Source organism: Pristiophorus japonicus, chromosome 12 (genome assembly GCF_044704955.1).
Source record: "Pristiophorus japonicus isolate sPriJap1 chromosome 12, sPriJap1.hap1, whole genome shotgun sequence".
Classification (NCBI taxonomy): Eukaryota; Metazoa; Chordata; class Chondrichthyes; family Pristiophoridae; genus Pristiophorus; species Pristiophorus japonicus.
In genome coordinates, this window is record NC_091988.1 from 26,320,759 (window position 1) to 26,344,997 (window position 24,239).

The window sequence follows — 24,239 nt, forward strand, 5'->3', positions numbered from 1 at the left end:
GCACAGAAACAGGTCATTCATCCCAACCAGTCCATGCCAGTGTTTACACTCCAATCGAGCCTCCTCCCATCTTTCCTCATCTAAATCTATCAGCATAATCCTCTATTCCCTTCTCCCTCGCATGCTTGTCTAGCCTCCCCATAAATTCGCTTCAACCATTCCCTGTGGTAGCATGATGCACATTTGCACCACTCTTTGGGTAAAGAATTTCTTCTGAATTCCCTATTGGATTTCTTGGTGACTATCTTATATTGATGGTCTCTATTTATGCTCTTCCCCACAAGTGGAAACATTCTCTCTCTATCCACTTTATCAAAACCTTTCATAATTTTAAAAACCTCCATTAGGTCACCCCTCAGCCTTCTTTTTTCAAGAGAAAGAGACCCAGTCTATTCATCCTTTCCTGATATGTATACCCTCGCATTTCTGGTATCATCCTTGTAAATCTTCTCTGCACCCTCTTGAGTGCCTCTATATCCTTTTTATAGTGTGGTCGAACTAAGGTTCAATACAGTTTTAGCATAACTTCCCTACTTTTCAATTCTGTACCGCTGGAAATCCTCGTTCTTGGTTTGCTTTTGTTACGGCCCTGCTAACATGTGTCGCAACTTTTAGTGATTTGTGTATTTGTACTCCGAGATCCCTTTGTTCCTCTACCCCAACTGGACTCTCACCCTCCAAGTAATACGTGACCTCCTTATTCTTCCTACCAAAATGTAATACCTCACATTTATCTGTGTTGGACTTCATTTGTCAATTATATGCCCATTCTGCAAGTTTATTAATGTCCTCCTGTAATTTGTTGCAGTCGTCCTCAGTATTGATTATGCCCCCAATTTGGTGTCATCTGCAAATTTAGAATTTGTGTTTTGGATTCCAAAGTCTAAATCGTTAATATAAATATTGATCAACATCATCATAGGCAGTCCCTCGAAATTGGGGAAGAACGTACAGTCCAATATGGTAATTATAGCCTCTGTCACAAGTGGGACAGACAGTGGTTGAAGGAAAGGTGGATGGGGAGTCTGGTTTACCGCACGCTCCTTCCGCTGTCTGCGTTTGGTTTCTGCATGCTCTCGGCAACGAGACTCGAGGTGCTCAGTGCCCTCCCGGATGTTCTTCCTCCACTTAGGGTGGTCTTGGGCCAGGGATTCCCAGGTGCTGGTGGGGATGTTGCACTTTATCAAGGAGGCTTTGAGGGTGTCCTTGAAACGTTTCCTCTGCCCACCTGGAGCTCGCTTGCTGTGTAGGAGTTCTGAGTAGAGCGCTTGCTTTGCGAGTCTCGTATCGGGCATGTGGACAATGTAGCCCGCCCAACGGAGCTGGTTGAGTGTGGTCAGTGCTTCGATGCAGGGGCTGTTGGCCTGATTGAGAATACTGACGTTGGTGCGTCTATACTCCCAGTGGGTTTGCAGGATCTTGCGGAGGCAGCGCTGGTGGTACTTCTCCAGTGCTTTGAGGTGAATTGTGAACAATAGTAGTTCCAGCACTGGTCCTTGTGAAACACTACAACCCACCTTCTGCCACTGTAAATAGCTACTTTTACCCGGTTTTCTGGGTTTTCTGACCAGAACTCCTCCCCCTGCCCTTAAATCCTGTCTGAGTAAATATCGGGGCCTTTGTTTGTCTCTCTCTTTGTGATGACAATTGTTAGAAAATATCAACATTCTAATTACATGTCACCATAACACTGGTGATAATTGGGTGAGATAATTAAGCACTGTTTACTTCAAAATTCAACAATTTTTTGCAAAACATGATCAATTGTAATCAGAAAAAGTATTGCCTCTGAGCTTAATTCACTTTCTCAAGAAACTTTTTTTACGTGCACCCATGGGAGCTTATCTGTCTAAAAAAAATGCAATGCTTCTATGTTTTTAAACACTCACTATAAATTGACCTGAATAAAGATTTTGAAATTTGTCCTCCTGCTTTTCTTCAAATATTCTTGAAAATGTTGAAAAACATTTAAGCCAAAACCTACTAGAATATTCCGTCAGTACAACCAAATGGTCCTGATGCAGCCTGGGAAATTCTGCACATGTTCAGACTGCACACTCCAAATTTATCTCAGTTACAGCTCTGGGCAGGTTTTTGGGAGAGGCTGTGGACTTCAAGTCAAAGCTTTAATGATGGTATTAAAAGACACAGAATATAATTTAGTGAATAAATGTAATCGTTATGGTGAAATTGTTTTATTTTTGTTTAAATCCTATTTTGGACATTAAAAATATAGTTACTCAGAATTAAACGGTGGATGAAATTATGTGGGGAGATTCCCAGCACAAGGTTATATACTCTAATGAAAAAAATTGAAGGTATTGTATGTGACACAGGCTGTATGACATATTAACATTGACAATACCTATCACAGCGCCATCTACTGAAGTACATAAGAACATAAGAAATAGGAACAGGAGTAGGTCATTTGGCCCCTCGAGCCTGCTGCGCCATTTAATAAGATCATGGCTGATCTGATCATGGGCTCAGCTCCACTTCCCCGCCCGCTCCCCCATAACCCTTTATTCCCTTATCGCTCAAAAATCTGTCTATCTCCGCCTTAAATATATTCAATGACCCAGCCTCCACAGCTCTCTGGGGCAGATTTACAACCCTCTGAGAGAAGAAATTCCTCCTCATCTCACTTTTAAATGGGCGGCCTCTTATTTTGAGATGATGCCCCCTAGTTTTAGTTTTTCCTATGAGTGGAAATATCCTCTCTGCATCCACCTTGTCGAGCCCCCTCATAATCTTATAAGTTTCAATCAGATCACCTCTCATTCTTCTGAACTCCACTGAGTATAGGCCCAACCTACTCAACCTAAGTCAATCCCCTCATCTCCGGAATCAACCGAGTGAACCTTCTCTGAACAGCCTCCAATGTAAGTATATCCTTCCTTAAATACGGAGACCAAAACTGTACGCAGTACTCCAGGTGTGGCCTCACCAAAACCCTGTTCAATTGTAGCAGGACTTCTCTGCTTTTATACTTTATCCTCCTTGCAATAAAGGCCAAAATTCCATTTGTCTTCCTGATTACTTGCTGTACCTGCTTACTAACTTTTTGTGTTTCATAGTAATGAATACTTTGGGGAGTTTTCAATGAAAAGTGTGCCACATGTACAACTTGAATATATAATATATAAATTTAGATTAAAATTGAGAGTTTGCGTGCATTTTTCTATTGCCCACTTGTCCTTGGGAAAGCCAGCAACCCTGTAGAATTGGCTGGCCCCAGCTCCCCTGCTGTAATGCCAAAGGTGATGAATCACCCAGCTCTCCTGTAAAATGCATAAGTGACCTGACAAATGCATGCCTATACTGCACCTGGGCTGTTATTACATGGATTCTCCATAGCTGCCTGAAATCTGCTTGCGCGGACAGATTGCGTGGCTTCAGATGCTCATTGAGTAGGTGGCAAAGCACCCCTCTTGCCTCTTTGGTGAAGTGCACTCTTATACAAATCTCACTAAGATCCTCATGTGACTTGTGCTGCCTGCATATTCTATGGGAGGGATTAATTATTTAGTGGACTCCATTCAAAAATAATGCCTGACACTGCTTTGCTCCATCCTGTACTGTTGCACTTCCTCCATGATAATGACATACAAGTGTATGCCTAAATGCCATCCGTTCTCCTGAGAAGTCCTTACTAGAAAGGTTTCAAATCTGGCAGTGCTGTCATGGTCAAAAGCAGTGAGAAGCAAGTCGAAGTATGTGTAGGCAGAATGCCAAAAAAAAATTGTTGAAACAGATCATTCACAGCTGCAGAAATCGCTGTTGAAACTCTTCACACTCTTCAAATTCACAAACTCTTCACTGCCGCCTGTCTGAGCTGATCCTGGCAACAGCTGCACCATATAATTTTCATTCTAACTTGCCCCGAGTGCTTTGCGAGTGTAAAAGGAGGGAAAGCAGAGCTGCAGCACGACTGACCTTCATTATAATATATGTAAATTAACCCACTCGAGTAGGTGGGTGGGGTGTGGGGATGCCCAAAAAGCACAAACGCGTTTGTGATGGGAGATCGATTTTCATGGAAAACTGGTAGAAATGGATTCTGTCCCATTTTGCTGCCAAAAAATACTTGCTTTGATTATATGCTTGGGTGAGTGGTTGGTGCAGTAGAGTGCTGGTGGTTGCTGTTTGCGTGCGTCCCTGAAATATGTGGAATTCAGGGCCTTAATATTGTGCTTTTTGGATCAGGCATTGTAATAGCAGATGCAAAGTAAAGTAATCTCCACTCAGCCCCAACAATATGCTTTGATCATGGAGCTGCGATGTATTTTTTTCCTTTACCAAAGCCGCTACTTCTATGGCATCTCTGACAGAGATTTGAAATTTAGTGCTGAAAGTGTTGTGTCCTGAGATGCTCTAATAATGACTCCACGAGGCTATGTGTTGTACTTGAACTGCAGTGATCTTAGTCCTTTATTTGCTAACTCCAGAGTGAGGATCACACTTGGTGGCCTGCCTTTTATACTAGGCCAGGCACACCTGTACAGGTAACCTACAAGTCTCCCACTGCTGTGCCCTCTAGTGGCACACCTTGTAATAGTACCAACAGCCATGTAGGATACATGACATCACTCTCCCCTAAGCCTTTAGTGCAAATCGCCTCGGCATTGATTGTGCTCTGGGCTTAGCTTTATCTGGGCTCTATTTGATTGATCCTAGGCAGGTTGTTTTAATCTTGGGTGAGTGGTTGGTGCAGTAGAGTGCTGGTGGTTGCTATTTGTGTGCATCCCTGACCACTCCATTCTCTTCCCCCCCCCCCCCCCTCCGCATATAGATTATGCCGGAGGCTCATTGCATTCATATATGTTCAAGTTCAGAAAAACAAGTTTGCGTTACATTTGTGGTTCCATTGTGGGACAAGTACATTAGACTGGTGAGATACATTATCGATGCGGTGACTGGTGCGTAAGGACAAACTAGTTCCAGAACTGCTGGATGGTGTCCCTGCAGTCTGGTGGCGGCACGTTGCCCAGTTGGCTCAAGTTGCCTGCTCTTGGGGCTGTGCCGTGGTTCCTAGCGTCGGGCAGGTTCACAGATGCCTGTGACCTCCCTGTCCTTTTTTTGCACCCTAGGTCGCTGCTGCTCTCTGAGGAGCTGTCGTCTAGCAGTGCACAGGGAACTGTTGACTCGCTAGCCAGGGCGTTGGTTGGTTTGGGATCCTGGCTGGTCCCGGTCCCCTTTGGGGGGACTGTAGCGGGTGACCCTTTATTTACGGGTATGGCCTTGGTGGCGATTGGGTCTGGGGACTGTGCCTTAGCACAGTCTGCTCTTTCAGGCTCGTGGCAGTTGGTGCCATCGGGTGCCTGAGAGGTGGAGCCGATCGGGGCAGGGTATCGATACTGGTGCCATTGCCCTGCTGAGGTCACTTGCTCTGCAGCTTGTGTGTGTTGGCTGCTTGTGGCCACACTCCGTGGTGCATAACTCTGGTCTCCGGGATGCAGGCTACAGCATTGGGTAGCTCGCTGGACCTGTGTGCTCCCGATGGCTGTCTGCCCACTGCATTGGCTGCGTGCAGTTGAAATCCCACATCGCACAACTTTTCATTACTTATGATGGATACTTTAGTTCCGATCGCTATCGCGTGACTTTTCCTCGCTGGTTGCATGTACACAATTCAGATCATCACTTACACATTTGACATGATCACACGACTTTTCCTTGCTTATTGCATGTACACAGCTCTGATCGTCAGTTACATATTATATCTCTAACTTACAGTTGCTGTTACATTGCTTGAGTGTGTGGAACTGTCCCTTTAATTGTAGTGGGTTGCAGGCCTCCTTTAAGAGAGCCTTGCTATCTTTACCCCAATCCTCTTCTCCGTTTGGTGCCACGTGTTGCTCCATCAGCGCTGCACCTCGTGGTCTGGCCACGGCCATCTTTTTCTTCAGCGCATCACCTCGTGGTTTGGGCGCCATCTTTCCTCCATCCACGATGTCGACTGCGGTGATCCTCTTCTCCCCGGGTTCTGCACCAAAACTGGGAAGTCATCTCTGGATCCGATTTTCTTCCTCCGGAGTCCTGCCGCTCAAGCCTGGAAGGTGCGTTCAGGTCGTCTCAGCTGGATCATCTCCACGCAGTCGTGCTGAGCGGTCTGTGCCTCAGGTGTTGTGCTGGTCTGCTCTCGGGCCGGGTCCACTCTCAAGTGAGGGCTTGCTGTGTCTCCGAACGTGGAGGACATCGATCGCTGGAGGGTTTGAAGTCTTCCCACTTCCAATGGATCTTCGCCATCCACCTTCTGGTCCTTCACCTGCAACAATCCACAGTGGTAACTTGTGCACTGCGCCATTATGGAGTACCTTTACATTCGCACTACCAACGACTGGGATAATTTCATCGGTGTAGACGCGCAGCTTTGCCTGAACCGGGACCAACTTGGGTTGTTCAATTTGATTGTCCCATAGCCTCTCAAAGGCTTCTTGATTCATTACTGACTGGTTCGCTCCCATGTCCACTTCCATGAAGATTGGAACGCCATCCATCTTCAGCGGGGAACATGCAATATACCTCATCGTGGGGCTGAGCTGCTTCTCTGCTTATTGTTTCATAATCCGCGCTGGATTCATGGCCATCTGCAGACTCTTCATCGATACACTGAGTGATATTTCTCTTCCACATTCGCTGGAGGTGGCGCTTTGTGCTGCAGCCTTTGCAAACATAGTCTTTAAAGCGGCACTGGTGAGCCCTGTGATTCCCTCCACAACGCCAGCATGGTGCTACTCGATTAGCCCCCCTCGGCGGATTCTGAGTTAAGAGATTCGGGGGCCTGTTCTCTCTTCCCTGAGAGGGTTCGTGTTCGACAGTCCAGCCTCTAAACGGCACCACTCTCTGCACTACCTGCCGGGTTTGAGTCCTGAGGGTGAGTCATCTGCCTAGAGCTGCAGGTCGAGGTCATGAATGGCTCACGGAGATGGCCTTCTGCAGTGTGACTGTGGTATCCGCCGACAGTAGCTTATGAAGAAGGCCAATTCCAATGACAAAAATGTCCCGCAACGCTTTGTTGAGGTGGTTGCCGAACTTGTACGATGCCGCCAGCCTCCTGAGATCTGCGGCATATTTCGCAATTTCCTGGCCTTCGGGCCGTTGGTGGGTGTAGAACCGGTGTCTGGCTGTGAGGATGCTCTCCTTGGGCTTAAATTGCTCATGGATCAGGGTAACGAGCTCCTTGTACATCTTGGTTGTTGTCTCAGCTGGTGCCAGCAAGTCCCTGACGAGGCCATAGAAGGTGGGCCCACAACTGGTTAGCAAGATAGCTCTGCTCTTATCAGCAGGTCGTTTGCTGTGAAGAAATGGTTGAGCCTCTCCACAAAGGCGTCCCAATCATTACCATTGGCGAACTGCTACAACGTACCAAGGGTAGCCATTTTTGTGTGAAAGTTCATAATCTCATCGCCAATTGTTGTGTCCTGGGATGCTCTAATTATGACTCCATGAGGCAAAGTGTTGTACTTGAACTGTAGTGACCGTAGTCCTTTATTTGCTAACTCCAGAGTGAGGATTACACCTGGTGGCCTGCCTTTTATACTAGGCCAGGCACATCTGTATTGGTAACCTATAAGTCTCCCAGTGCTGTGCCCTCTGGTGGCACACCTTGTGATAGTACCAACAGTAGCCATGTAGGATACATGACAGAAAGGTAGGCAGTTTGTATTTTGAATCAATTCATTGCGAACCAATTTATTTTATATGGGTCCTTTTTTAGTTGTCAGGGAGAGAAGTCTTTAATCATAGAATCATAGAAATTTACAGCACGGAAGGAGGCCATTTTGGCCCATCGTGTCCGTGCCGGAATCACCATTTGAGACTGAGTTCGGGTCTCAAGTGAAAAGGTAAAATATTAAACCAGTTGGTAAGAGTGTTAATAAATAGTCCGTCCACAAGTTGAATGATTACGGTCAAGTGTTTTGTACCCATTGATATTGTCAGATGTATCAAGAACTCTTTTTCCAGGCAGAATAACACTACCTTAATCATGGCTGAAAATAGGCTTTAGATATTAAGCAGTCACCTTGCAGCTGCTTGCTTAAGTGTTACTGATTTATCATAATTATGGTAACAGTATTTTCCTCGAGTCTTTTAAATTTGTTGCCATTTATTGAGAAGAATATCTTGTGCAATTCAAATGAAATGAATTTACAATGGAAATGACAGAAAATATATATACTTTTAGTCACCTTTTTAAATGTGTTTTGTTTATTGGCCATGTTAGTATCATAGGGGGAAAATTCTAATTGTTTGCCCTTCCCGAGGCGCTGGTGGCCCCTGCCCCGGTAAAATCCTAGACTCAAAGTTTCATTTAAGAAGCAGCTGGATGATATAATGGGAAAATGGGCGCATGAGATCAGATGGGCTGAAGGGACTTTTTTTTACCTGAACCTATCTTCTGTGCATCCGAATAACTATGTTCGATGATTAGAACAGCTATCTGAATAAGTATAGAATATAAAAGCCAAGAGGTAATGATGAACTTATGTCAAACCATAATAAGGCCTCACCTTGGCACACTGTGTTCAGTGACAGTGGGCTCCACACTATAGAATGAAAAAAGACTTGGGGAAAATTGGGTCTTTTTATGGTTAGAACAACGCAGATTACAGACACTATACTAGAAGTGTTTAACATTATAAAATAATGGGACAGGGTAGGTAGAAGCAGACTAGTTCTAGTAGTTGTGGATTAAGTGTAAGAGATTTAGAACAGAAAGTAGAAGAAATGTCTTCAGAGAGTTGTGAGGCTGTGGAATTCATTTCCAGAGTTATTGGCTGAGGCAGAATTTGTGTCAATATTCAAGATTAGATTCGTTAGGCGGTTGAAAGGATCTAGAAACAAGGTAGGTAAACATAATTAAAACTTTGCTTATGTGTAGGGTAAATGCTGACACTGACTGTTTGGGCTGAATGGTTGTACAGGTATTTCTATGTCATGAGATTGCGAATGCTTGATTGGCCTCTGATAAGCACAACCATCAATCACCCTGTGTGCCAGTTATGACTCGACCACTGGATAGTTTTTCCCTTGACCAGCCCCCCTTAGCTTAGCTAAGCAGAGCTGCATCTGATGAGGAGTCTCCACTGCTGTCCCTGTCTCCACCATCGCCTCTTGCTCACTTGTGACTTGTTACACACCAGGTGACAACACTACTGTATCTCGCATGGGACCCACTGAGGTGTGCGTATCTGTGCATGTGCTGCGTGCACTTATATCTACTTATGAGGCTGGCGGCTCCTCTGAGGAGTCGTCTTCCTCTTCCTCCTGGACAGTGGCGTGGGTGGGGGGGGGCGGTGGTGCTCTTGATGGACCTGAGGGAGAGTAAAGAAAGTCGGCGGCAGTCGGGAGCAGCGTCGAGGAGGTGCGTGGAGAGGCCTATAAAAGGCACAGCAGGGAGTCCGGGGCCCAGCGTCAGCGGCAGTCGGGAGCAGCGTCGAGGAGGTGCGTGGAGAGGCCTATAAAAGGCACAGCAGGGAGTCCGGGGCCCAGCGTCGGCGGCAGTCGAGAGCAGCGTCGAGGAGGTGCGTGGAGAGGCCTATAAAAGGCACAGCAGAGAGTCCGGGCCCAGCGTCGGCGGCAGTCGGGAGCAGCGTCGAGGAGGTGCGTGGAGAGGCCTATAAAAGGCACAGCAGGGAGTCCGGGGCCCAGCATCGGCGGCAGTCGGGAGCAGCGTCGAGGAGGTGCGTGGAGAGGCCTATAAAAGGCGTACTTGTGCAGCTACAGGGAGAAGGCAAAAAAGAAGTAGAAAGAAATCAAAAGGTGACGTCACAGCCAATTAAGTGATTGGCTGGTGATTGGTGAGTAGTTTTTCTTTTTTCTCTTCTATATCAGTCAGTAACTTTTAACATTGTTGTTGCCAATTTAAGTGTATATAAGGGTTAAGTCATGGCAGGAGAGCTCGGTCGGGTGTTATGCTCCTCCTGTACCATATGGGAACTCAGGGACACTTCCGGTGTCCCTGACGATTACGTGTGCGGGAAGTGTATCCGCCTCCAGCTCCTGACAGACCGCGTTGCGGAGTTGGAGCTGAGGGTGGATTCACTCTGGAGCATCCACGATGCTGAGAATGACGTGAGTATCACGTGTAGCGAGTTGGTCGTACCACAGGGAAAGGGTCCACAGCCAGATAGGGAATGGAAGACCAACAGGAAGAGCAGTGCAAGGAAGGTAGTGCAGGAGTCCCCTGTGGTCATCCCCCTGCAAAACAGATACACTGCTTTGGGTACTGTTGAGGGGGATGACTCATCAGGGGAGGGCAGCAGCAGCCAAGTTCATGGCACCGTGGCTGGCTCTGCTGCACAGGAGGGCAGGAAAAAGAGTGGGAGAGCAATAGTGATTGGGGATTCAATGGTGAGGGGAATAGATAGGCGTTTCTGCGGCCGCAACCGAGACTCCAGGATGGTATGTTGCCTCCCTGGTGCAAGGGTCAAGGATGTCTCGGAGCGGGTGCAGGACATTCTAAAAAGGGAGGGAGAACAGCCAGTTGTCGTGGTGCACATTGGTACCAACGACATAGGTAAAAAGAAGGATGAGGTCCTACGAAACGAATTTAAGGAGCTAGGAGCTAAGTTAAAAAGTAGGACCTCAAAAGTAGTAATCTCGGGATTGCTACCAGTGCCACGTGATAGTCAGAGTAGGAATCGCAGGATAGCGCAGATGAATACGTGGCTTGAGCAGTGGTGCAACAGGGAGGGATTCAAATTCCTGGGGCATTGGAACCGGTTCTGGGGGAGGTGGGACCAGTACAAACCGGACGGTCTGCACCTGGGCAGGACCGGAACCAATGTCCTAGGGGGAGTGTTTGCTAGTGCTGTTGGGGAGGATTTAAACTGATATGGCAGGGGGATGGGAACCAATGCAGGGAGACAGAGGGAAACAAAAAGGAGGCAAAAGCAAAAGACAGAAAGGAGATGAGGAAAAGTGGAGGGCAGAGAAACCCAAGGCAAAGAACAAAAAGGGCCACTGTACAGCAAAATTCTAAAAGGACAAAGGGTGTTAAAAGAACAAGCCTGAAGGCTTTGTGTCTTAATGCAAGGAGTATCCGCAATAAAGTGGATGAATTAACTGTGCAAATAGATGTTAACAAATATGATGTGATTGGGATTACGGAGACGTGGCTCCAGGATGATCAGGGCTGGGAACTCAACATCCAGGGATATTCAACATTCAGGAAAGATAGAATAAAAGGAAAAGGAGGTGGGGTAGCATTGCTGGTTAAGGAGCAAATTAAGGCAATAGTTCGGAAGGACATTAGCTTGGATGATGTGGAATCTATATGGGTAGAGCTGCAGAATACCAAAGGACAAAAAACGTTAGTGGGAGTTGTGTACAGACCTCCAAACAGTAGTAGTGATGTTGGGGAGGGCATCAAACATGAAATTAGGGGTGCGTGCAATAAAGGTGCAGCAGTTATAATGGGTGACTTTAATATGCACATAGATTGGGTTAACCAAACTGGAAGCAATACGGTAGAGGAGGATTTCCTGGAGTGCATAAGGGATGGTTTTTTAGACCAATATGTCGAGGAACCAACTAGGGGGGAGGCCATCTTAGACTGGGTGTTGTGTAATGAGAGAGGATTAATTAGCAATCTCGTTGTGCGAGGCCCCTTGGGGAAGAGTGACCATAATATGGTGGAATTCTGCATTAGGATGGAGAATGAAACAGTTAATTCAGAGACCATGGTCCAGAACTTAAAGAAGGGTAACTTTGAAGGTATGAGGCATAAATTGGCTAGGATAGATTGGCGAATGATACTGAAGGGGTTGACTGTGGATGGGCAATGGCAGACATTTAGAGACCGCATGGATGAACTACAACAATTGTACATTCCTGTCTGTCGTAAAAATAAAAAAGGGAAGGTGGCTCAACCGTGGCTATCAAGGGAAATCAGGGATAGCATTAAAGCCAAGGAAGTGGCATACAAATTGGCCAGAAATAGCAGAGAACCCGGGGACTGGGAGAAATTTAGAACTCAGCAGAGGAGGACAAAGGGTTTGATTAGGGCAGGGAAAATGGAGTACGAGAAGAAGCTTGCAGGGAACATTAAGACGGATTGCAAAAGTTTCTATAGATATGTAAAGAGAAAAAGGTTAGTAAAGACAAACGTAGGTCCCCTGCAGTCAGAATCAGGGGAAGTCATAACGGGGAACAAAGAAATGGCAGACCAATTGAACAAGTACTTTGGTTCGGTATTCACTGAGGAGGACACAAACAACCTTCCGGATATAAAAGGGGTCGGAGGGTCTAGTAAGGAGGAGGAACTGAGGGAAATCCTTATTAGTCGGGAAATTGTGTTGGGGAAATTGATGGGATTGAAGACCGATAAATCCCCAGGGCCTGATGGACAGCATCCCAGAGTACTTAAGGAGGTGGCCTTGGAAATAGTGGATGCATTGACAGTCATTTTCCAACATTCCATTGACTCTGGATCAGTTCCTATGGAGTGGAGGGTAGCCAATGTAACCCCACTTTTTAAAAAAGGAGGGAGAGAGAAAACAGGGAATTACAGACCGGTCAGCCTGACATCGGTAGTGGGTAAAATGATGGAATCAATTATTAAGGATGTCATCGCAGTGCATTTGGAAAGAGGTGACATGATAGGTCCAAGTCAGCATGGATTTGTGAAAGGGAAATCATGCTTGACAAATCTTCTGGAATTTTTTGAGGATGTTTCCAGTAGAGTGGACAAGGGAGAACCAGTTGATGTGGTATATTTGGACTTTCAGAAGGCTTTCGACAAGGTCCCACACAAGAGATTAATGTGCAAAGTTAAAGCACATGGGATTGGGGGTAGTGTGCTGACATGGATTGAGAACTGGTTGTCAGACAGGAAGCAAAGAGTAGGAGTAAATGGGGACTTTTCAGAATGGCAGGCAGTGACTAGTGGGGTACCACAAGGTTCTGTGCTGGAGCCCCAGCTGTTTACACTGTACATTAATGATTTAGACGAGGGGATTAAATGTAGTATCTCCAAATTTGCGGATGACACTAAGTTGGGTGGCAGTGTGAGCTGCGAGGAGGATGCTATGAGGCTGCAGAGCGACTTGGATAGGTTAGGTGAGTGGGCAAATGCATGGCAGATGAAGTATAATGTGGATAAATGTGAGGTTATCCACTTTGGTGGTAAAAACAGAGAGACAGACTATTATCTGAATGGTGACAGATTAGGAAAAGGGCAGGAGCAAAGAGACCTGGGTGTCATGGTACATCAGTCATTGAAGGTTGGCATGCAGGTACAGCAGGCGGTTAATAAAGCAAATGGCATGTTGGCCTTCATAGCGAGGGGATTTGAGTACAAGGGCAGGGAGGTGTTGCTACAATTGTACAGGGCCTTGGTGAGGCCACACCTGGAGTATTGTGTACAGTTTTGGTCTCCTAACCTGAGGAAGGACATTCTTGCTATTGAGGGAGTGCAGCGAAGGTTCACCAGACTGATTCCAGGGATGGCGGGACTGACCTATCAAGAAAGACTGGATCAACTGGGCTTGTATTCACTGGAGTTCAGAAGAATGAGAGGCGACCTCATAGAAACGTTTAAAATTCTGACGGGGTTAGACAGGTTAGATGCAGGAAGAATGTTCCCAATGTTGGGGAAGTCCAGAACCAGGGGACACAGTCTAAGGATAAGGGGGAAGCCATTTAGGACCGAGATGAGGAGGAATTTCTTCACCCAGAGAGTGGTGAACCTGTGGAATTCTCTACCACAGAAAGTTGTTGAGGCCAATTCACTAAATATATTCAAAAGGAATTAGATGAAGTCCTTACTACTAGGGGAATCAAGGGTATGGTGAGAAAGCAGGAATGGGGTACTGAAGTTGCATGTTCAGCCATGAACTCATTGAATGGCGGTGCAGGCTAGAAGGGCCGAATGGCCTACTCCTGCATCTATTTTCTATGTTTCTATGATTTAGAAATTTTATATCAAGAATGGGTAATGATACCATTATGCACATGATGAATATTCACTGGCTGCTGACTTCACTCCCCATATGAGTGATTGCTGTATGTCATGTGGCTGTATGAAATATAATTCTGTCACCAGGTTGCTGAGAGGTCCCTCTCTCTCCGTCTCCCACCACCAGCTGCTCTGCAACTCCTGAAACCTCCAGGGTGACCTCCTCTGCTGAGTTAATGTGGCCAATGATGGAGAGCCACCTCCAGTTCTCTACATCTCCCTCTTATTATGGGCTATCTTCTGCAAGGAGGGAAAGCAGAGAGGTTTGAGTGAGAGTGATGAAATTAGTGTAAGGAATGGAATGGATAGTTACATCTGTAGAGGGTGACTGTGAGGGAGATGGGGTGGCAATGCCAAATGGCCTTGTGTGGTGTCATTTGGTATGATTACATCAGGAGGAAGGTGAGTGTGAGGGGTGGTTAGTTAGATGAGGATGTGATAATGTAGATAGAGAGAGGGAGGGATGGTGGATGTGCAAGGTAAGTTGGTGTGAGTAATGATGTACTGGAGTAGGCTTGGGAAGGCAGAGTGCTTAGGATGTGCTGAGAGGCACAGCAGGATAAAGTTGAGTGTGGCTTTGCACTCACCTTTCCTGATCTAATGAGTTAATTGAAGCACTTCCGGCACTGCACCAAGGTCCTGCTCATAACACCCCTGCTATTCACCTCCTCTGCTATCTCCGGCCAGGCTTGTTTGGTCTGCTGGGAATATCTCTTGCACCAATCAGAAAGGAAGAGGACCTCTCTGCATGCTCTCACTCCCTCCACAAACTTATGGAGGGAGTCATAGGAGAACCTTGGTGCTGCCCTCTGCCTCTGTGCAGTCACGTTTTCAAGGCTTCGTAAAACCCAAATGCTCTTATACAGCGCCTGCACATTCCGAGATGAACCTTGAAATGCAGTATGGCCAAGGCTTCTTTAAAATTCCTGTTTGGAAATGAGTCATCGATAACGTCATCAGACCCACACCATTTAATGGGGCCACGTAACGCGCAGGGCTTTCTTAATATGTGCCATTAAGGGGAAGTCGCTCTGAGAAGCGGCATGAAATGAGGAACTGGGTCTTGATGCGCCACGCTGCCCGCCCGCACATGACCCGTCATGGTAAACAAAAGTCCGGTCTTGTTTTTTGTGCTCACATGCTTGGTTCTGCCACTGTTGAGAAAGGGGATGTTAATAGAGCCCCCACCTCTATTGGATCTAACCTGCCAGTGGACAGGTTATACCCAGGGATGCTGGTGCAAGAGTCTGGGATGTTGGCTGACAGATATGACTATGTGATTTTGACAATTATCTGGCGGTTGCTCGACTAGCCAGTGGAATAATTTGGAGAACTTTTCAAGGTTAATTGGGTTCTTGTGCATTAGAGGGCATTAAGAGTCAACTATATATTGTTGAATTGGAATAATGTGTAGGGCAGACCGAGCAGGGGTGGTAGGTTTCTTTCCCCGAAGGACATTTGTGAACCAGTTGCATTTTTACAATAACCTGGCAGCTTTGATGGTTCACAAATTACCAGATTTATTAAATTCAATTTCACAAATTGCCACGGTGTGTTTTAAACTGATGACCTCTGGGTTGCTAGTCCAGTACCGCATCAATGCACCCTTCTGTTCCTTATGAGAACAGTTTTGTTGAAGTGCAAAAAAATTTATGAAAAATTTTGCTTCACTACCCGTGGAATAACAATGGATGCTTTTCCCACTATAAATTTGCAATGTTTCATAAATAACTCACTTGTACAAGTATTACAGAGACACTGTGTCTCAATTTCTTGATATATGTGCCTTTGTGCTACCGTGCTTGTTTGGCAGTTTTTTCATCGGATATGAGCAATATTTAAGGACTTGTTAACGTCAACTTTTATTGCCGATATTTAAACACCAGTTTTTTTTTAAAGAAGTGTTTTTCAACTTTTATTTTTAGTATCAAAAACCAGGAGCAAATAGAGCCCCAAAAAACAGTAAATTCAGAGGACGTCAGTACAAATCAGGTTCTGTTTGGAACATCACTACCATCAAGAAAACAAGGTACAGTTAAGCTAAGTAACAAGCTGAATAAAAACTCACAATTACGTACAAGCCAGCAGTGGGGAACGAATGGGAAAGTGTGAAAAACAATCAAAGTCAAGTCCACTTAGAAATATCATAACATCTGTATATAACCTTGACTTTTAAATTGTCAGCATGATTTTATTGTATGTTGATCACATATTGCTTTTTTTCCTGTCATCTATTGCTTTATTTGTTTCATAACTATATACGGGTTATTGAAATTTACAATTTACATGGTCCAGGTTAAAAACATCAATCCCACTGTTCACACTAACTGCTCTCATCATGGGTATTGTTTTCACTGTAATGCTGTCACAAATTTATTCGTGAATTAGTTCTTTGTGGCAATATCAAGAATTTTAGCAGTTTAAAAGTTTCTAACAATATTATGGGAACCAATGGATGTGGTGTATTTGGACTTCCAGACGGCATTTGACAAGGTGCCACATAAAAGGTTACTGCACAAGATAAAAGTTCACAGGATGGGGGTAATATATTTGCATGGATAGAGGATTGGCTAATAACAGAAAACAGAGAGTTGGGATAAATGTTCATTCTCTGGTTGGCAACCACTAACTAGTGGGGTGCCGCAGGGATCAGTGCTGGGACCTCAACTATTTACAATCTGTATTAACAACTTGGAAGAAGGGACTGAGTGTAAGGTAGCCAAGTTTGCTGACGATACAAAGATGGGAGGAAAAGCAACGTGTGAGGAGGACACAAAAAATCTGCAAAAGGACATATAGACAGGCTCAGTGAGTGGGCAAAAATTTGGCAGCTGGAATATAATGTTGGAAAGTGTGAGGTCATGCACTTCAGCAGAAAAAAATCAGAGCAAGTTATTATTTAAATAGAGAAAGATTGCAAAGTGCTGCAGTACAGCGGGACCTGGGAGTACTTGTGCATGAAACATGTAAGATTTCTAAATCTCTGGCATTAAATTGACAGTGAGACTGATTCTTTTAAAACAATTCGGAACAGCTTATTAAAACACGCACACACGCACATTTATCAGCAGTCGTCAGCTATCCTACAGATCTTACTTAGTTACAACAGATACAATGTTACAATAATGATTTATAAAAAAGTATACGTCACTTTCCTCTGGCTGGCTGGTCTTCAGCAGGAGGTCTGCCGTGTACCCAGGAGCGATGGAGAGGAAGAGCAGTCTGTGCTTGGGTATTTATATCTCTTAAGTCCATTGTTCCTCCGAAAGCCTCAGGATTGGACCTTGGTTCCAGGGCGGTTCCTTATTGTCTCTCATCACTCTTGTGTCTGCTGGACTGGCCCAGCCATCCTGTGATTAAATTAATGGCTTTCCAATGATGACAATACACAAACACCAAGCTGAAGGTCTGTGAGCTTCCATTTTGAATCTTTCAAAACTGTATTTTCGTATAGTCCACACTTTCAACATTTACACATACACAGAATCAATTTTACTACTGAACACTTTTATTCTTACAAACTCAAAAGGATAGTATGCAGGTACAGCAAGTGATCAGGAAGACCAATGGAATCTTGGCCTTTATTGCAAAAGGGATGAAGTATAAAAGCAGGGAAGTCTTGCTACAGCTATACAGGGTATTGATGAGGCCACACCTGGAATACTGCGTGCAGTTTTGGTTTCCATATTTACGAAAGGATATACTTGCTTTGGAGGCAGTTCAGAGAAGATTCACTAGGTTGACTCCGGAGATGAGGTGGTTGACTTATGAGGAAAGGTTGAGTAGGTTGGGCCTCTACTCATTGGAATTCAGAAGAATGAGAGGTGATCTTATCGAAAAGTATAAGATTATGAGGAGGCTTGACAAGGTGGATGCAGAGAGGATGTTTCCACTGATGGGGGAGACGAGAACTCGAGGGCATTATCTTAGAATAAGGGGTCGCCCATTTAAAACTGAGATGAGGAGAAATTTCTTCTCTCAGAGGGTTGTAAATCTGTGGAATTCACTGCCTTAGAGAGGTGTGGAAGCTGGGACATTGAATAAATTTAAGACAGAAATAGACAGTTTCTTAAACGATAAGGAGTTATGGGAGCGGGCAGGAAAGTGGACTTGAATCCATAATCGGATCAGACATGATCGTATTGAATGGCGGAGCAGGCTTGAGGGGCCGCATGGCCTACTCCTGATCCTATTTCTTATGTTCTTATTATGCCTTAGAATACTTGCTGAGAACATGTACAGTTCTATTTTCTGTGTGGAAGCTTTTTTTAAAAATGTGCAGACGGCAACACGGGAAAACTCTGTAATTACGGAACTTTGAAAATGTATTTTAAAATGCTATCACACAATTCCCATTGCTCCCAGCTAGATCTGTAATGTTCTGAATGATCTTAGCTTTCTGTGTATATTTAGAGTATCTCACCTAATTAGCACCACAGTATTAATGAATATTAATAGTTGAGATCAAAGTGGATTGTAGAACTCAAGTAGAACAACCATTTAAAAATCGTAACATATGCTTAGAGTGCACAGACATTGGGTAAATTCACTGTGGGTACACGGCTACCTCCTAATAATCTGCATTTTATTGTTGAAATTCCTTTGTTTCTCTCGGTCGATGATTGTTTTACATCCAAATCGTAAAAAAGTGGTAGCATAATTTGTTGAATTGCTTAGGAATCCCAAGGGCTGGATTTTAGGCTTTTCTATTTTTGGGGCGATAATGGCGGTGGGGCGGGAAAGTTAGCGGCTGGAAATAGTTTGCGCCTCAATAGGTAAGTTTGGGCACCTGGGCCAAGCGTTGGGGCGCAACGTTAAGGGAGGTGAAACTCCCGGACTAAAAGCCGGCCCTCGAGCGCTCCGACAGACGTCGGGGGTCGGGTGGGGGGGGAGAACCACAAAAACATTCCCAAAACATTGCCCACGCCACCACAATACAAATAGCTGAAAAAATTTAAAGAAAAAACTGCAAAGAGTTAGAAGTTATGCTGCAGCTATACAAAACCTGGTTAGACTCCACACCTTGGGCCCAAGTTTTGAGCTGCGCCTAGAACGGCGCAGTCCCGACCTGGACGCCCGTTTTTCGCGCCACAAAGTGCGCCTAAAAAAACCCTCCGTATTCTCCACCTCCCTGCAGGTCCTTTGGCCCTCGGCGTGGCGCAGCAGGAGCTGTAGGGGGGCGGAGCCAGGTCCCTGCGCTGAAAACAGTGCCGGGACCTCTGCACATGCGCGCTACAGTGGGCACGCAAGTGCAGTAGCTCCAGGCACCCGAAACTGTGTGGGAGAGGCCCGAAGCACGCAGCCCCTAGCCTTGGCCCAATGGTCTCACTGGGGCTGCGTGCATAAGGCTGCTCCCACGGCCAGCTCCTGCTTCCTCCCGACTCCCGCTCCCGCTCCTGCTCCCCCCCCCCCCCCCCCCCGGACTCGAACCGACTGTCGCTGTCGCTCCTGCCGCCCCCCCCCCCCGGACCGGACCCGACTCGACCTGTCTGCCGCTGCCGCTCCTGCTCTCCCCCCTCCCCCCCCCACCCCCGGACCCGACCCGACCCGACTCGAACTGACTGCCGCTCCTGCTTCCCCCCCCCCCCCCCCCCGGACCGGACCCGACTCGACCCGACTGCCGCTGCCGCTCCTGCTCCCACCCGACTCTACTCCCGTCCCCGCCCCCGGACTGGATCCGACCTGACCTCCCCGACCTTCCCCCCCCCCCACTCCCCGACCTGACCTCTCTCCCTCTCCCTCTCCCCCTCCCCGCCGACCCGAACCGACCCTCCCGACCCGACCCAACGCCACCTACCTGTAAATCTGGTGCTGGGGACGGGCCCTGCCCGAAATCTCGGGCACCGGCCCGTTCAGCCTTTGGTCCCGACGGCAAACCGCTTCCTGAAAGGCCTGCCTGAAGAACTTTCACACAGGTAGGAACATGGTTTATTTAATCTTTTCTTTGCTTATAAATTTTTATTCAGGTTGGATTTATTTGTATAACATTTGTATAAGTATAACTAAGGATTTATTGTAGAATTTAATGACTTCCCTTCCCCTCTCCCCCCCTCGTTCCCTACGCCTAATTTGTAACCTGCGCCTGATTTTTTAATGTATAGACAAGGTTTTTTCAAGTGTACAAAAATATTCACTTACTCCATTCTAAGTTAGTTTGGAGTAAGTTTTCACTCACGAAACTTTGAAATCAGGCGTAAGTGGCCGGACACGCCCCCTTTTGAAAAAAAAATTCTGTTCCAAAGTGAAACTGTTCTAACTGACTAGAACTGAAGCAAACTAAATGACAAGAATTCCAATTTCTAAGATACTCCGTTCTACACCAGTTGCTCCTAAAAGTCAGAAGCAAATCATGTGGAAACTTGGGGCCCTTAAAGGGAGTGCAGCGTAAATTTACTGGAATTATTTCTGCACTCTAAAGGTTAAATTATAAGAAGAGATTACACAAACTAGGGTTGTATTCCCTGGTGATTTGATCAAAGTTTTCAGGATATTAAGTAGAACTGATAGGATAGATAAAGAGAAACTATTTCCACTGGTTGGGGTGTCTCGGACTCAGGGACATACTCTGAACATTAGAGCCAGACCTTTTAGGAGTGAAATTAGAAAACAATTCGAAACTCAAAGGGTGATAGAAGTTTCCGTAAATGGCAATTGTTAATTTTAAATCTGAGATGAACAGATTTTTGTTAATCAAAGATATTGAGGGATGTGGGGTCAAATGGGTATCTGGAGTTGGGTTATGAATCAGCCACAATATCATTGAATGGCAGAACAGGCTCGAGGGGCTCAATGGCCTACTCCTGTTCCGAAATTCTCAGGCGTTTGATCTTCCTGAATATTTTCTGAAACCCCAGTTGAATCAATGTTTGATCACGTTTTACCTTGCCTTATTGCACTTGGAATGCATATTATTCCTGAAGTCATATGTTTGTGACCAAAGACGTTGTGGAGTCCTTGACCTTGATATTAACATCCCCAGGAGCTTTTTTTGGCCGTGGATATTGAAGCATCTGAGTGCAGAGATGGGCAACATATTTAAATTGGGCTCCCACAGTGCAGTTGGAAGCCTGAATTAAAATAAACTGCTGCTGCGTGGGTTTCCCGGGGTTGGGAAACCTGGCAGTGAAAGGGAGGTGTGAGTTGCTGGCTCCACACGATAAGTGCCTTTTCCACCACTCCTAGTGGACCAGGAGAAGCAGGTGTGCTCCCCAGGGTCCCTCAAGGAAGCCTTCGCCCGTCCCCCGCCTCCTTCTTTCTTCCCCCCTCCCCCTCCGCAATTGTTGACCTCCCCCAGCCCCAATGGCGTCTCTCTCGCCCCTGCTGAGATTGCTGCCCTACCCCCCCACCCCCCTCCCAATTGCCGGGGACCATCCCCAAGGACTTTTTGGTTTTGGTTTACTGATCTAGCTATGATTACATTTTCTGTATCTGACTAAACCTCCAACGTGTCTTGCATTTCAGTCACTCGTTCATTATAAAAGCTGCTGTGTTTCCTACATTACAGTAATGACTTACACTTTAAAAAAAAAGTTCTTTATTGGCTGTGAAGTGCTTTGGAATGTCTTGAGTTTGTGAAAGGTGCAATATAAAATGATCATGGACTTTATATAGCTTTTTTAAACTTTGGCTTATGTGCTTTTGGAGTGAGTTAAATAAATAAAAATGCTTGTTCGCTTTTAACTTTATATCTAAGGTAAGATCAACGGCAATAAATACCATAAATGCTCAACTGTTGAGTGATGTTTCTCTGCCTATATTTTTGACCTTATTGTATTAGTCTGCTAATGCTCATAAGAAACTCATGGATACCATCACAAAAAGTCCTTGTTCAGTAATTACAGTTGAACCCATGTACTGGTGCATTAAAAATCTGCCCCAAACACTTCAGCAACTTCAGTGAGTGGGTCATCTCTGAGAAAGTATGTGATTTCAAAGATCAGCGGTGCTATGATAGCTGTTTGTAGCACTTGAATATGTTTTCTAACAGTGTGGTTTTCCAATTATAACTTGTGTGGAACTGTGGGAGTTGAAGTGGCTGAGGCGGAAAACTATAGTGAAATCACTGAGAAGTAGATGAGGTTGGAAATTATCATAGTGTCACGAAGGAAAAGATATGGATTGTGGTAGCCAAGTTCTTTTGAGGGTTGAGCAGTTTGCTGATAAGTTCAATAATTAACTTTACTTAGGCAATGTTGAATTGTGATTTTTATTCGAATGGAACTCCAAGATGTAGTTGAACATTTTTTTGTTTTAAGACACTCAATATATTGCCTAATTCCAAATTAAATTGGGAGGCAATGGCGCCGCACATCTCTCTGAGAATAATATAGGTTGAGCGTCCAAAATCCGGAGTTCTGGAATGTTCCAGAATCCGGACTCCGGATCGATTGGTGGCAGGGTTGTCCGGAATCCGCAAAAGGTTCCAGAATCCGGACCCTGACGACCTCGAGGTCCCGCCACTGCCCGACATCGGGCCTCGGCGTCCCTCGCCAAGCCGCTGCCCAACCTCGGGCCTCGCCTCACCACCGCTCGCCTCGCCGCTGCCAGACCTTGGGCCTCACCTCGCCTCGCCACTGCCCGACTCAGGCTTCACCTCACCGCTGCCCGACCTCGGCCTCGCCTCACTGCCCCTCACCACACCACCATTGCCCTTACCTCGAGCCTCGCCACGCCGCCACTGCCCTTACCTTGAGGCCTCCTCACCGGCCGGCCAGCCCGAAAACCTCCTTCGCGATGGAGCCGCCTGGCCAGCTCTTCGGCAGGTCCCGCCCAAACACCTCCGCGGCGGCGGGCCCCACCCGAACTCTTCCCCGGCGGCGCGGCCCCGGCCAACGACCTCATCGCCCGGTGAACACGAACCTCAACGACCTCATCGCCCAGCAAACATCACCGCGCCCCCCGATGTTCCGAAATCCGGAAATACCCGAACCTGGGCTCAGGTGTTTCCGGATTTGTGATGTCAGAAAGACGCTCCAAAATCCAGAAAAACACGAAAACCGGCTCGGCCTCGGTCCCGAGGTTGCTGGATTCGGGATGCTCAACCTGTATTGTAAAGAATCTATTGTGACTGGAACTTGTCTACAAATGCACCCGTTTCGTAAAGGTCATCTGAAGTGGTTACTGTTGGCAGGTTTCATTGTAGCAGTTCATGTTTCTTGACTGTCTCTGATTTTGTCGCTATGAAGATGCAATCACAGAACTTACGTTCCTGGCCTGGTGGAATAAGCAAGTTGCAGAACAGTCATAGCAAAGAATTATACAGCACAGAAGTGGGCCCTCTGGTCCATCCTGCCTGTGTTGGCTCTTTGAAGAGCTGGCCAGTTTAGTCCCACACCCCAGCTTTCCCCCCATAACCCTGCAAATTACTCCTGTTCAAATACCTGTCCAATTGCCTTTTGAAAGTTCCGATGGGATCTGATTCCACCATTCTTTCAGGTAGTGCATTCCAGATCTTAACAATCCTCTGTGAAACTGTTTCTCCTCATTTCCCCTCTCGTTCTTTTTCCAATGATTTTAAAATTTGTGACCTCTGGTTACCGATCCACGCCAGATGAAACAATTTCTCCTTACTTTCTCTCTCAAAACCCTTTTTAATTTTGAATACCTGTTAGGTCTCGCGTTAACCATCTCTGCTCGAATAAGAGCAATCTCAGCTTCTCCAATTTCTCCACATAACTGAAGTCCCTCATTCCTGGTATTATTCTAGTAAACCATCTCTGACCCTCTCCAAGGCCTTGACATCCTTCCTGAAGTGTGGTGTATACAAGGGTGACCATACGCCCGTTTTCCAAGGACAGTCCCCGGATGAGGGACTGTGTCCCTGGACAAACATTGTCCCGGGAATAGTCCCCTGTTCAGGAAACTCGTCCCCGAATACATGCGATTGAAATCAAGAGCAACGTGACCCCGAGCTGCCTTGCAGTTGGTTAATAAAGTGGGCGGGGCCGTGCCGTGGGGCAGGTTCCAATTGGCAGGAGAGATGTCAATCTCCTGTTTCAACCAGTAGAAGGGGCGGAATCACTGAAGGACTTTAATTAATGCAGAGATTGTGACCTGTGGCAGGAGTATGCATATTCCTCTACCCCCACCGAATCCTCGGATAGTCCTGCAAAATTCGGTTGAAGAGAAATTGGCCCCGGAGCCAAAATGTTCAACTAACAGGGGCTGCTGGCAACTGGACTAATAAGCGGCGGCTGGAGCCGGGCTCTGTGGATGTCCCCGGAGCCGGATCAGAGTGTGCTCGGTGACCTTGGACAGTGTGGATGAGTGTCAGGCA

General features: G+C 46.3%; 1 protein-coding gene across 5 annotated transcripts in view; it reads left to right on the forward strand.

The window, feature by feature from the left end:
- LOC139276702 (bis(5'-adenosyl)-triphosphatase-like) overlaps window positions 1–24,239 on the forward strand; it is a 1,572,769-nt gene that overhangs the window by 18,520 nt on the left and 1,530,010 nt on the right. For 4 of the 5 annotated variants that reach the window (XM_070894677.1, XM_070894670.1, XM_070894668.1 and 1 more), the window contains exon 2: window positions 15,889–15,992. The exons of the other annotated variant lie outside the window; for it this stretch is intronic. The gene's annotated coding sequence lies outside the window, so the exon portion shown is untranslated. The remainder of the gene's footprint in view (window positions 1–15,888; window positions 15,993–24,239) is intronic. 5 annotated transcript variants of the gene reach the window in all.